The following is a 15,007-nucleotide window of genomic DNA, read 5'->3' as shown; positions in this document are numbered from 1 at the left end:
TAATAACCACCTCATATCTGAACCTCATCTATGTTGAAAATTTGGTTAAGATCGGTCGGTTTGTTTAAAGGTGATGAAGTCACAAAGACAGTCACTTATATTTTTACATTTTTACATATATCTCCCCCTCCCCCTCCTCTTCGTTGCACTGTAAAAGTGAAATGGTGAAAACATCCCATTCCCGAACCTTACCTATGTTGAAAGTTTGATCGGGTTCGGTCGGGTGGCTCAAGAGTTTATTAAGTTTTATTCACTTTCATATATTCCCCCTCCTCCCCTCCCCCTCCTCTAAGATCTACTCTCAGAGTGAAATGATAAAAAAAACTTCCCAGGTTTGAACTTCATATGTGTTGAAAATTTGATTTAGATTGATCTGGTGTTTCAAAAATTATTAATTCACCAACATAGTCACTTTTATTTTTATATTCATTGATTTTGTATATCTCCCCTCCAACCCCTCTCCTAATTTGCTTCGTGAAAGTGAATTGATAAAAACCATCCCAGTCCCGAACCTCATCTACATTGGAAATTTGATCAAGATCGGTCGAGTGGTTCAAGAGTTATTAAGTTTTATTTATTTTTTCTACGTCCCCCTTCTCCCCTCCGCTAAGTTGTACCGTCAAAGTAAATAACTAAAAGCACTCCCAGGTCAGGACCGCATCTACGTTGAAAATTTGATGGAGATCGGTCGGGTGGTTCAAGAGATTAAGAGTCACAAACATAGTCACTTTCAATTTTATAATATAGATTAATGAAACATTTATTTATTTCATCAAAATCAACTGATCAAATTTTTATAAAATTGTCAGCATCATATTCACATTTTCATCTGAATTACTTTTTTTTTGTATTGTTCGCCTTTCAATAAGATATTCTTCTTTTGGGGAGTAGGAAGAAAATTCGAAGAAACTCCCTAGAGAATCTTGTAAAAACCATACGTTTGGTCCATATACATTGAGGGGTGTGACCTCTAGGAGAGTGTACAGCAGAACGACCAGATGGACAGATATCAATAAATATATTTTCCGGCATCTAGAAGCATGAAACGTGTACATCTTTTGCAATTTCGAATTCCTTTTCTCCCTAAGAATCGTAATTAAAAAGAAAGAAACTGTGGCACATGTTCAAGTATTTTTAATGATTCTATATACCAAGTTTCAGCTTCGTAGCTTGAGGTGTATCTGAGACACTCTGATCTTGGCATAATTTTGACACCTCTTCCCGTCTTTGGGATATACATATTAATCAAAGTGGTATAATAGAAACCCGACACGAGGTCAATCAAATATGTGTCAGTGTGTCCCGGCTTTTATGGTGTAACAACGAAACCAGTTTTTCAGGATCACTTTTAGTACTGTGCAAAGCTCTCCCTTAGAGTACATTTTAGTGCACAGTGTACAATGTTCAAAAAAAAAAAAAAGAAGAAAAAAGTGTATTTTCCATGCACACACACGATAATTTATACAAGTATTACATCACTTTATCAGCATTAATAGTTCAGAATATTGCACGCAAGCAATATTAAACAAAATTAAGAATAACGGAGAGTGAAAGGTTCTGCGAACTAATTCACAACTAAATTTATTGGTTTTCTGTATTTCACAAGACGTAAATTGAAAAGCGTTCGAAGTTCACCAGTGTAAATGTTTTGTTCAGGAGAATCAAAAATATAATATTCTTTGTAGATAATTTAAAATCCAGCTTTTTGAGAGGGATGTGTTTTTCCCCAAAAGCAGGCTTTTGGGAAAATAAAAAGGAAATTTTCGCTTTTGTGGATTTTTTGTGACTTTGTTTTTAAAAGTACCACTTTTGTTTTTCTTTAGTGGATTCTACAATTGAAAATGCACCTTCACAACAAATATTCACTACTTGTGAGACCTATTTGCCCTCCAGGGCTAGTAGGTATCTTGATTCATTTTCCTATTGACATTTACTCGATTGCCAGTTTTGTGTATGCTATGCAACCCAACACAACAGTAGTGTAAATTTGGTTAACTAACTACCATATGAAGTTTCTGAAAACTCATCTTTTCATATGTGTTTTATCGGTTGCCTAAAGTCAAACCAGCTGACAAGATATAAAATTATCATAAACCAAGAAAAAGATACAAAAATCTAATTTAGTTTTGCTGTAAAGTTTTGCTTACATTTTGTTCTCCCTCAGAAAGCACCATTGTGATCTTCAGATGTTTTAAGTTATGTTAGGTTCTAATAGAATATATCAAGTTCATTCCATAATTTTAAAGCTATTAACGGCAGTTTTTGAGTTTGATGTTAGTTTAACGGCTAGTAAAACTTCATTATTCAAAGAAATATATTTTTCTTTTCTGAGTGTTATATCGTGTGTGCATGTTTGAAATAGGAAACTCTGGTATTAAGTTTCTAGCTGCCTCTCTTTTGAATTTTAATGATCCCAATATACTTGTTTCGCACAACCCCTCCACAAAATGTGTCTTTAACTTCCAAAACGAAAGTTAGTTTATGCATTAATTGTAAACTATAATGTTCTACACACACACACACACACACACACACACACATATATATATATATATATATATATATATATATATATATATATATATATATATTCCTAGAAATAACTACGTAGTAGTATTGGCCACTGCATGGAAGATATTGTCCCCAATAGCACCTGCCTCAGGAGTCATGGTCCTTGGCCAAGAGTTAGTGACATGTATACATACTACCACCTCTCTAAAATTTGGCAATGGGTACATTGGCCCACCCATAAATTTTCGGGGTATATAAGACCACCATTTAAAATTTTGGAAATTGCCAAAAACTAAAATTTAATATGGTAGTACAAGACTACGGTATGCAACAGATATTTCTAACCGCGTGAAACAGATACATCAATGTTGAAAATATGTATACACATATATGTGGACTTGAGATGTATTTCAATTCAGGTCCTCAATTTGAAATATTTTGGTGTTGTTAAGTAGAGTTACGTGTTGAATGTTTTGTTGGTTACATTTTCATATACCAATGAAACATGTCATACTCTACTTACGTCGGGTAGTCTTGCTCATCCTTCCCCAGCAAATTTTGAAATGACACCACTATATATATATATATATATATATATATATATATATATATATATATATATATATATATATATATATATATATATATATATATAGCTGCATCGATTTCAAAAGACGAATAAAAGAGTTCAATAATGTTATTATTGAATGTCGAAGAGGCAAAAAAATCTTCGGTTTCTTGTTGTTTGCGACTAAGGCAAATAAACAATTATAACCGAATAAAATATTTCTCAATCATAAAAGTTTCCATTGCAGTGATGTGATTAACCTGAATCCAATACCATCCTAAGTTCCTCAAACTGAATTAAATTACATCTCAAGTTCATTCACTTAGGATATTATTCTACCTAGCGGATTTTTTTTTTTAATTCGAAATAAGTTTTTGAGTTTGACATAAGATGTAATATTACACAGGTGAACAGCCCTTGGGATATAGATGCCGACTAATTAAAAAAAAATAAATAAATAAAAAAGTAAAAAAGCAAAACAACTGAAAATAAAAAGAAAAGTTGAACTTAGGGGTGGGTGTTTTTCAAAGCAAGTCTCCATTTGAAACTAACTATGCCTAGAATAAAATAAGTGTGCCAACTGTCAACACATGTCAGACTCACAGTGTTGAAATGACAATTCTTCTTGAATTTAGTTGATTTTCAGTTTAACGTCCGTTTCAGCAGCGAGGATATATGAGGTGGGCCCTACTGATTAACGTGGAATCCGAACCACATGAGCTCCCGTCGGGAAGCAGTTCTTCTTGAATTCAAATGTGTATTAGCTGGAGGTGAAAAAAAAAAAAACTTTTATAAGGTAAGTACACGAGTAGTTCATACAGCCTAAAACCTGTAGTTAAAATGAGAAGCTAGTGCTCAAGACTATAAATATGTACTATCCACGTCTTGTTGGAAGCAATGAATGCGGTAAATAATGAGGTATTTGGTGGCACTGTCCACAAGCACATGCACCAATACGAGTTCAGTTTTTTTTTTTTTTTTTTTTTTTTTTTTTTGCTGGCAGAGCGGGGGTATATTTGGACATCATCCATTGTTGTGGCTTCAGCAGACTACGCAGCATAATTGTAATAAACACAATCAATGGTATCATGAATGTCGCGCATGGAAAGACGAATGTGGAATCCCGCTCCTGTTTGCAGCATCTTGATAGCAGCATCCATATCTGGTGTTATCAGGCCACTATGCTGGTTTACGCCTGCATTTTGTATCGCCCCGTCGGTTCAGCACCGTGTGCTATTGTGTATGGTGCCACTGGATTACGTTTCCGTTCATACCTTCTACTCATTGAGAGACATTTGTCCAACCAACGGTACATGACGATATGTTGGACCAAATTGTGGTCTGTTTAGTGCAGATCTTACCGGGAAATACATTCAAGCAGAATACATACCCTGACATGTTGCATGTACTGCCCTACAGTTTCTTTTCTCTGCTTCCTTGGACGGCACATTGCCGCGATCTCTCGCTGATTGAACACATCTAGTCGATGGTTGTACAACTTCTCTCGCGCCAGCTATTGTTGATGAGCTGTTGCGTCGTGTTGAAGACACATGGCTTAACATACCCCAAGACGACATCCAATGACTCATCCTCTTGATACATCACCGCTTTGCAACCGTTGTGACCGCCATGGTTGACTCTCAGGCTACTGACCGTTGTCAATTCGACTCCACTATCTCCACTTTGCAACGCATCACACAGAGCAGGTAAGTTTATTCATTTGCTACTTGGACCATTAGGACTTTGCTTGCCAATTTTTGCGCTGCTGTTCCCCGTCCTTCTTGGCATTGCATTTTTAATGACGAACATTATAATACAAAACTTATCAGACTCTGAGTCACACTAATATGCAAACTTCAAGACATTTAGGAGTTACGGGTTTATAGACATCTAGGCAAAATAATTATACTTTCTTAATCCTTATAATAAACGCAAGAAGCCTCAGTTTTTCAGTCACGTTAATTCGTAATAGTTCACAGTCAGGTTAACAGTTGTCGTTAGCTGCACTGCCTCATACCAGTCCAAGATAGGACGATAGCGAGCAGGCAGGTTGCAGAGGAGTCGGAAATTTTACAGTTAATCCAAAATAATAGTTTTAAAGGGATAACCAAAGTATATTGGAAACTTGCATACAAAAGAAATTCTTTACAATGAAGACTCGAAATAATCGACTACTTTAGAGTAAATCATTTTGAAAACAGTAACCAATTATGTTTTGGAAATATGATAGCAATTAGCGTTTTTGCTTTGCGATCACGAAATATCGGGTTGAATTTGGGGACCTAGCATGTTGCAAGATGTCTTTCTAGAGTCCCAGTCATTGTTTTCTAGTGTGCAATATCAAAATGTTACCCCCAAATGTATTTATTGGTCAGCGTCCTTGCACTTTCTTTTTCATTTGCTCTTCTTACTGCTGTTGAGTGTTGATACATAATTGGAACGTAAATTGGTCTCACAGGCTGAATCTAAACGTTTGGTCAGTACATATATAGACTGATTATTTTTTTGTAAGAAAAGAATGTGAACACACATTTCAAAAATACTTGTCACTTTTTTTCTTCCAAAAAATCATTTTGGTTGTGTTCATCAGAGTATATAAAAGTGCAGGTGCGAATAGAGTTTTGTTTCAATTTCACGCTGGTTTTCACTTACTGTCTGCTTGTCAACAGTATTAGTCTCTTAAAATATATATATATATATATATATATATATATATATATATATATATATATATATATATATATATATATATATATATATATATCAAATGAGTAAAGTAATAATTGAAATACACGTTCCTATTTTACTTACGCTGTTGACGTAAGACTGAAAGAAAAAGTTGCACCAGGTGCACTTTTTTTTAAAAAATAAAGTTTTAACAATAAGTCAGTCAGTTCAAAATTAAAACTAGTCTTTCACCCGTCTTTCATTTACTATTTTTGCTACCATAGTTTCTTGATGTTTAATTCAACGTGCGAGTACTAGCTACAATTACGGTGTTATAGCGGGGAAAATATGGAAATGAATTTCTATGATTTGCATTTAATCTTTAAAAAAAAATCATAAAAATACGGAAGAAACAAAGAAAACAAAGTGACCGTATGTCTATGTTTGTATGTCAAATGAATAGAAAATGATAGATGAATAGAAAAAATCCAGTGCTTTTGTATCTATTTACTTCTCCCAGCTACTACCATTTCTAAATATATGTTTGACAAATTGGAAAAAAGTTCAGTGACATTTGAATACACACAACACTTGGTCAATTCAAGTCTAGAATTAAAGCACATTCTCCGGTGACATTTTGAGTCTTCATTCAATATCTCGATGTGGTTTAAGCGCAGAATTTAGTTCTTCATGAAACAGCAGCTCCCCATTCAGTTGAACAGCATCAAACACAGTTGAAGACACTGCTTTTATTAGAGCGGAGAAAATTTACAGCCTCTTATGATTTACATGCTACTCCTGTTCTGCGTCCCAGAGTGTGTTCCACATGAAATTAAACACTAATGTATGTTTTATGTTCTTGTCCCAATGCCTGAATGTCTGCATTTGTGCTTAAATTACGACTGCAAGACTTTTCTTAAATGTAGATTTATCCTCGAAGTGTATTTTACTGTCGGTTTTCGTTTTGATTAAAAATAACTTGAGTATAATGCTGCTCGGTTTAATTTCATTATAAACTGAGACATAGTTTAATTTTATACCATAATGCGTGCAGAATTAAAATAAATATGCCTAATAACAAACTACAGAACTGTCCCATATTGCCCTACTTGTCCATGTACTGAAATATATAAAAATACATCATCTATATTATAAAATTGAAAGTGACTATGTTTGTGACTCTTAATCTCTTGAACCGCCCATCCGATCTCGATCAAATTTTCAACGTAGGTGCGGTTCTAACCTGGGAGTGTTTTAGCTATTTACTTTGATGGTACAGTTTAGGGGAGGGGGAGAAGGAGGATGTAAAAAAAAACAAAACTTAATAACTTTTGAACCACTCGACCGATCTTGATCAAACTTCCAATGCAGATGAGGTCCGGGACTGGAATGTTTTTTTATCAATTCACTTTGAGGGAGCAACGAAGAGGAGGGGGTGAGGGGGAGATTGATATATATATATATATATATATATATATATATATATATATATATATATATATATATATATATGATTTTTACTCTTAAGCAATCTATCCTTATTTCTAGGGGTTGGAAGAAATTTCGAAAATCTTTCCTAGAGGATCACGTAGGAACTTTAAGCTAAAAATTTGGTTTAGATTCGTTGAACGATATGGCCTCTAGGTGAGTGTACATCAGAATGAACGAACGGATGGACGGACATATGTCAAGAAATATCTTTTTCGGTATATATGGGCCATGAAACATGTAAATACGTTTAAATCTCGAATTTGATTTTTTTTTTCACGATCAACAAACTTTCTTCTCTCCTTGCTTGCTTGAAAGTAAAAAGAGAAAATATTAATGGCAAATTGAATCTTCCAGGAAATCCAGTCTCTTTTCCTCCTTCTGCTCTAAATTCAGCTGACATTGTTGGTTAAAATCTTTTGAGGTTCTAGCTTTCTCTTCTGTTCAATAGAGACTATTCGGTTTGTCTACTGCTGTTGCCTGGAAACTCTGGCAACTCTGCACTAACTTGACATGACCTTGAAGTAAACCATTTCCTGCTGCCGACTATAGTGATAGTCACATGGTGATTCAGTAGTTAGGAGTCGTGTTGAAATATATTAACAAGTAAATAATAATAATAATAATAATAATAATACAGTAGAGCGTCGATTATCCGAAGTAATTGGGGGACATGGGTGTTCGGAAAACTGGTTTGTTCGGATAATCGAACTGTACATGTTTATTTGCCATGCGCGCCTCAACTCTAGGCTGGCGCAAGCTGTTGCTGTGAACAGCTTTGATACTGCCGCTATTTGTACAGCCAGTGCCAAACCGACAGAAGTGTGCTGATTGTTGAAACACAGCGACTGGCGGCTTGGCCGGTCAGCAGCGCCTTATGAAGGCCCCATTAGAAGCAATGTTCCGCCAGCGGTGGCTCAGTGCGGCGACTACTGTGGGAAACTTGGTTTGGGAGTGAGGGGGATGATGGACGGTAGGGTGGGAGAGTAACAGGTGCGAGCGAGTACACAGTTCGGTTAAGCGGTCGTTCGGTTGACCGACGTTCGGATAATCGACGCTCTACTGTAATAATAATAATAATAATGTATATATGTGAATATTTTTTCTACTCAACCACAACTTGGAGGATACCCATATGGAAGGATTAAATTGATCGTCTACTAGCTGAATATACCCATTCTTCGCATGAGGACTGTATTTGGAAGTCAACGCCTGTGGGAGTATTACCATTCACTTCAGTTACCGCGAAAAGTATGACACTAATATCGGTCATTTTGGGCTATTTTTACATGTCTCGGTATCTCCTCCCGCGTTGGCCCCGGTCCGCATACAATGGTAGCTGAATTTGCAACTCATCGCTAATGGAAGTGTCACCATTGATCTGATCCCAGCTATCGCGAAAACTATGGATTTGACACTAATATCGGTCATTTTAATTTCTTTTTCATGTTTCGGTGACCCCCGGCCCGCAGCCGAATAGAGTGAATTTTGAAGTTAATGCGTTCGGAGTCTCATCATTGATCTCAGCGACCGCAAAAACTATGAATTCGTTACTAATATCGGTCATTTTCTATTACTTTTACATGTCCCGGTAAACGCCCCCTGAGACGACCTTGGTTCGAATTTTGACAAAAACGCTTCACCTTGGTCTGGGGCCTGGACTAAGGTTTCCTTGACCAAAATTAGGTAACTTTCAGTCAACTTGTCTGGTACCCAGGCCTGTCCCAGTAAATGCCCCCCTGAGACACCCCCTGGTTCTAAATTTGAAAAAAAAATAAGAAAAACGGTTTTCTTGATCTGGAGCCTGGACCAAGGTACCCGTGACCAAATTTTGGTAACTCTCGGCCCACTCGTCTGGTCCGCACACAGATAGACTGACAAACAAACGAACCAAGAAACTGTTTATTTTGTTTATATTTAGTACAGGTAGATTTCCACCACTTTCGGTTTTAAACGAGGTTATTGGAGTAAATGGAATATATTCTTTGAACACTGAATCTATAGGGGAAACACACACACACACACACACACACACACAATACTTCTTGCTAGGTATTACCACTTTAGCTCTATGGTGATCAATGTTGAAACAGGAAAGAGTGGATTACTAACGCTTCTGGTGTGGATTGACAGTTAACTGAGGAGATTATTATTATTATTATTATTATTATTATTATTATTATTATTATTATTATTATTATTATTATTATTATTATTATTACTATTATTATTATTATTATTATTATTATTATTATTATTATTATTATTATTATTATTATTGTGTGATACTTAATCCATAAGAAAGAAAACAAAGAAAAAAATTCACTGTCTCTTAACATTATTACTCTGATTCTTATCACCAAATTGACAGATGGACATAATACTTATATAATTCTTCTCTTTCTTGTGCGTAACAGGGGCACCGTGGCTGAGTGGTAGAGCGCTTACCTCTGGTGGTGGGGTCCTTGGTTCGATCCCTGACCAAATAAGTTTGCGGTAGAGTACATCGTGTCCGTTGGTTTTCTCAAGAGTACTCTCCTTTTATTCCACTTTCTCATTCCACCAATTCTTCCATCATCATTCAGTTGCCTTAGTCATAGTCTCCCTTATCCTAAGGAGAATAATTGTGGGCCGTTAAACTAAAATATGTCATTTCATCTTTCGCTTATACATAACATAGTTTGGAGTCCTAAACGTCTCTCAGAGGAATAAGTTACATTATATTACATTTATTTCAACAAATGTTATATATATATATATATATATATATATATATATATATATATATATATATATGTATATATATATATATATATATATATATATATATATATACAAACAGCGAAAGGAGTCATGTTTGGACATCTTGTTTTTGCATGAAAGTGGCCTATTCACGAAGTAATAACGTTAGCAGGCATATCAAGGGGGATTGTTATTTTCATACAGCACTATAAATACACAGCTAAAGTAAGGAAATGTCCAGGTTATAAAGAGATGGCGAAGTTACGAGGTTTTACTGTATTTGAAAGCATTCACTTCAGAGAACTTCACAAAAATCCGTAACAATTATGATGTCATCTAATGTGAGCCTGGTGTTCTTCTCTTCCCTTTCCTTTTGTTCTAGTTTACTCCCATCCTCCCGTTAATCTCTCATTCAACATACCAGAGACAACTCTTTTCGAAAGCATATCTAAGTATACATATTGAACAAAGCGGTTTCTTTAATCTTAAGAGCTCATAATACAAGCAAGGGTGGCGCAAGCTGCTGAATCGCACTACTTCCATACCTCAAGATCTCTTTACCATTCGTTCTTGTACAGGAGAGAATTTGCTGGCCTCTCAAGAGCCTCAGATATCTGAATCTTGAAACTGTGTTTCGGGAAGGGAAAAAAAAGTGTATCTGTGCGTCTTCTTCGGAAGCACTTTTCTTTATTCTACTCTTCTCTGTCCCCGCGTTCACGTCTGTTTGAAGTAGCCTACCACAGAAGAAGAACTTGACGTCCAATTTCCTTTGATGTGCCGCGATTTGAAGTGGTGCAAGAATCAGCAAGACCGCCAACGAATCTTATCCACTCATCCTGCTTCTTCCCCAGTCTGTCCGAATAAAAATACATCCCTTAACTATGGGGAAAACATGAAACTCTTCATGTAGTTTTCGTGTCCTTCTTCCGGCTTCCTTTGAGTCGATCACACACACACACATACCCATATTCACATTTACACACATACGTACACCCACACACTCATTCACAAGTATACACACATACGCACAGAGACACGCACGCTCATGGAGGGAAATAGGGAGACACAGTCATAGAGATGCAATGTACATTGACCAACATCAATGAAGCTGTTTGGATTCAATTTTGCTTTGCATGCCAATCCTGTGCAAACACTGGGTAACATCATCCGCTCTCCTACTACAGTAGAAGCTGAAAGTCGACTCAAGACGCCACTGTCGCTATGGCAACGGCATTTCCATTCTCCCCTTTCCACCCCATCATCCCTCGTACTCTCATCATGTACTCAAGGGACCATTTCTCCCTCTCACCCCCCTCCTTGTTCCTTTCCGTCAGAGTAGACGCCATGATAGAAACAAGTGTCACGCCACCTTGCGACAGTCCACCAACACCCAAAGTTAATTCCAATCAAATTATCGCCCGTGTTATTATCCGTTACATACAACTTGCACGTAGAGTATAATCGTTTTTAATGGCTGGAGACAAATCAACCCTCTGGCGATAATGTGCCACTATTCAGCATCCTTTAGAACTGAAGAAAGACTTAGGTACACCTTTTTAAAAAATGAAGCAGAAAAGGCGGGAAATGTAGTTAAATGATCAAAAGTGCTACTACATTTCTTGCATATACATGAGTTCAAAAAACATCATCACACGACGCACATGAATCAAACCGTAGATCCATCAGAACGTGCTGGACTACTAATTACGACACCCACCTCTGATTCCTTTCTAGGCATTGTACTGCGCTTGCACGGCAGCTGAAACAACTGTTGCATTCGCTCAACCTGTACTCAACTTTTCTGAGTAAAGATAGCCAAGTGCGTGACTTACTATTGTTCGACCAACACACTTCGTCACTACTGAAGCTCCCAAGTAAGTAATAAACTAATTTCATATCAGGAACTGTTTAAATTAGAGTGTGTACATAATTATACGCAGTGATCAAAATGTAAAAACGCAGAGGGCGTATGCTTTATTACGATTTTGACTCGACCTATTGGCTATCTAAATGTTGAAATACAATGAGGGTATATTGCCTAAAAGATTGCATTTCTATTTACATAATGGCTGAAAACCATTGAAGTGCTTCTCTGTAGTTACGGGGAGAGCATGAAGAGACCTTGATCTCCCGCCAATAACTTCCTGGAAAAAGAAAATAAAAAAAAAATATCCCCTTATGTTGTATTACAGAGAATTATAAACGTAAATGCTCAAAAACCGAGTTTTTATATTAACAATTTCCTGCGGGAAAACCCCCGGACCCCCTACTCGACTAAGGGGTATTCCAACCCCCTGAAGCTCCACCTCCACAGTAGGCAACACTAAAATTCGACCATGCTCAAAACACGATATTTGCATGCATTAAAGCAAGAAGACACACACACATACATAAGAAAGATATAATTCAATTTGGCACAACAAAATATAAACTAGATGAACTTCATTGATGACACCTCATTTTAAAAACAAAGATAGGAAAAATGACAAAAAATGTCGTGTTGTCAACTTAGAAGTTATTTCTATATAAGAAATAAAATCTTTTTACGTGCGAAGCTATTCATCAATTACTGTGTATAAAAATGGATTTATTAAAGATATTTAGCATATACTCTCCAGTGACGGTATGTATTGACCACAGAAAAAAACAGAGGTGATAGTCCTTCATCACAGTAAAACCAGAGGCGGTATGGCATACCACAGCATACCGTCTCACTTCGACCACTGATTGTACTGGAAAAGAACAGAAAAAAAAAAACTTACAGGTTACAGATTGGAAACTGAAATCTTAGTATTAGTTCATATATTATCCGTGTTGTCTCTCTCTTTTCTCATATTGATACCTACATATGTTTGAAATTACTGTAGTTTACATTCGTTGGTTGTAGTTCTCCAGAGAAGGACGACAACAGTTACAGAAAAAAAAACTATAAATTAATTCTTTCTTTATGTTTTGTAAAGAAAGAATTAATTTATAGTTTCTCTCTCAAATACTTCTAATACCTCTTCCGTATGTATTGTATTAGAGTAATGTATTATATCAGATAGCATGTATTATATCAGAGGAATATTCAGTTCCCATTCCCATATAAGCGGTGTTTTATTATCCTAATCAACCGGCTTTCCAAATTTCTAGTTTTCCATATATCATTTTAAACTAGAAGGAAATGCACTGGTTGCCCATCCTTGCTGGCATATTGGTCTCAACTACCTGTGAAGGTGAGTGGAGTAGAATTTTCCTTTGAACATAGCATTAACACAATACAAACTTTTAATTCCAGACACAAATTACGTTCAGATTGAACTCAAATTAAACCATGTACGTGTAAAAATCAATCAGTGATTGTGACAGCCATCCAAAACCGACTGAAGCTGTCTGAAAGCCGACTGTACCTGCTGAAAAACTGGTTTTGACAACCATGATTTTCTGTTTGGACAAGAGCCGCAAACTTACATATATGGTACGGCAATGGTTCCCAACCTTTGGTGACTGACGAGACATTTTATTAATGCCCACGACACCGAAACATCTTCTTTGATTTTTTAAAATTAATAACAACATAAATTATAATAGTGTAAACCTATAAGTTTCTATAAACTAGTGATTCTATGCAGTGCTAAGCATTGTTGATGCCGCTGCAGGCGTCATGGTTGCAGTCTACCTGAAATTGGATACACTTGGTGATTTTTGAATTTCAAATTTTCGCGACACACCAGTTGGGATCAACTGTGATAAGCCACCAGTATCATAAAAACGACGTTCTGCTTTTGTCACTTAATTTCTCATGGTAATGTAATTTGCTTGCTGTTTATAACTAAATTTCTTCTAAGTCGATCTTTTTTGCGTCTGGTCTGCACTTCACAAAATCGACGATATTCATGCTATTGCAATGAGCTACATCTATCAGCTGTATAACACAACTTTGTGAACACATTAACTTCCATAACTGCGATTGGATTCCAATGATACTTTGCTGATACATTAAGTGCCTTCATACCGTGGTCCAGTTCGACGATGGATGTCGAGGGTACAAGGGGGAGCTAACCCCTCTTACCATATAGACTTAGCTATAATCATGGAGCTAGCAAGACGGAACAGACGCCACTCGCAGACTTTTGCATACCTCAATAAAACCAAAGCGGGCTCAATTGCTGCATCATGCGTAGTTTTTGAGATCTAGCATGAAACATATCCAAACATTTATTTTTTTTTTTTTTGGGCTACGACCAACGTCACGCACTGCTTTCTTTGCGTTTTTACCATGTCCTTACTTTTCTCTCCATGTAATATCAGTCTTGATTTTTTGCAATAGTTTATTCACATGCATTGCATTACTTTGTGGCATAAGCAGCATTTTTTAGCACTTTGTCGTTCTGAGATATTAGGCCCCAAAAATGGCACCAAAATCACAAACTTCAACTTTCGGATCCCCATAACTCCTCTACGGTGAAAGTAGTATCATACCTGTGGATATTTCTACAGACTCTTTACATGCAATAGTATTCAGCACAAACATTATGGACTCCACACTTTATTCCATTCCAAAACACGGTCCCTTTAAAAGTGTAATTTTCTGTACTTTTTTCTGGTGATTTCATGTATTGGTTTGCAACCCTGCATATTTATTTAGAAGCAAGAATGTATATTTTTCGTGCATCTCAGTCCCTTCTCTAAATATTCGTTTTGTTTGGCGTTTTTCTGATTCCTAAGTCCCGAGCAACTGTAGTTTTTGTAAACGCTTGCAAATGCAAAGATTGGCACTCCACCGACAACAAAGATGGCCGCCATTCAGGAACAGTTGTACATACGAGAACGTGAAAAATGTTATTGACTTTCTCATACACAAGGTTCATCACACTCAATTTCTATAATTTTCTGAGATGTCCGAGCAAAGTTTCACCATTTTTGGACCACTTCAGATGGACGTGGGTGATCTAGTGTTGTCATGAAACTCGAGAAATTTCTCGTTTCGTCTCGAATTTAGAAATACAATTCTCGTATCGAATCTCGAATTCTCCTTTCGTGGTCAAC

The sequence above is a fragment of the Thermobia domestica genome, chromosome 6, assembly GCF_964235325.1.
Source record: "Thermobia domestica chromosome 6, izTheDome1.hap1.1, whole genome shotgun sequence".
Classification (NCBI taxonomy): Eukaryota; Metazoa; Arthropoda; class Insecta; order Zygentoma; family Lepismatidae; genus Thermobia; species Thermobia domestica.
Note: the sequence above shows the minus strand (reverse complement) of the source record.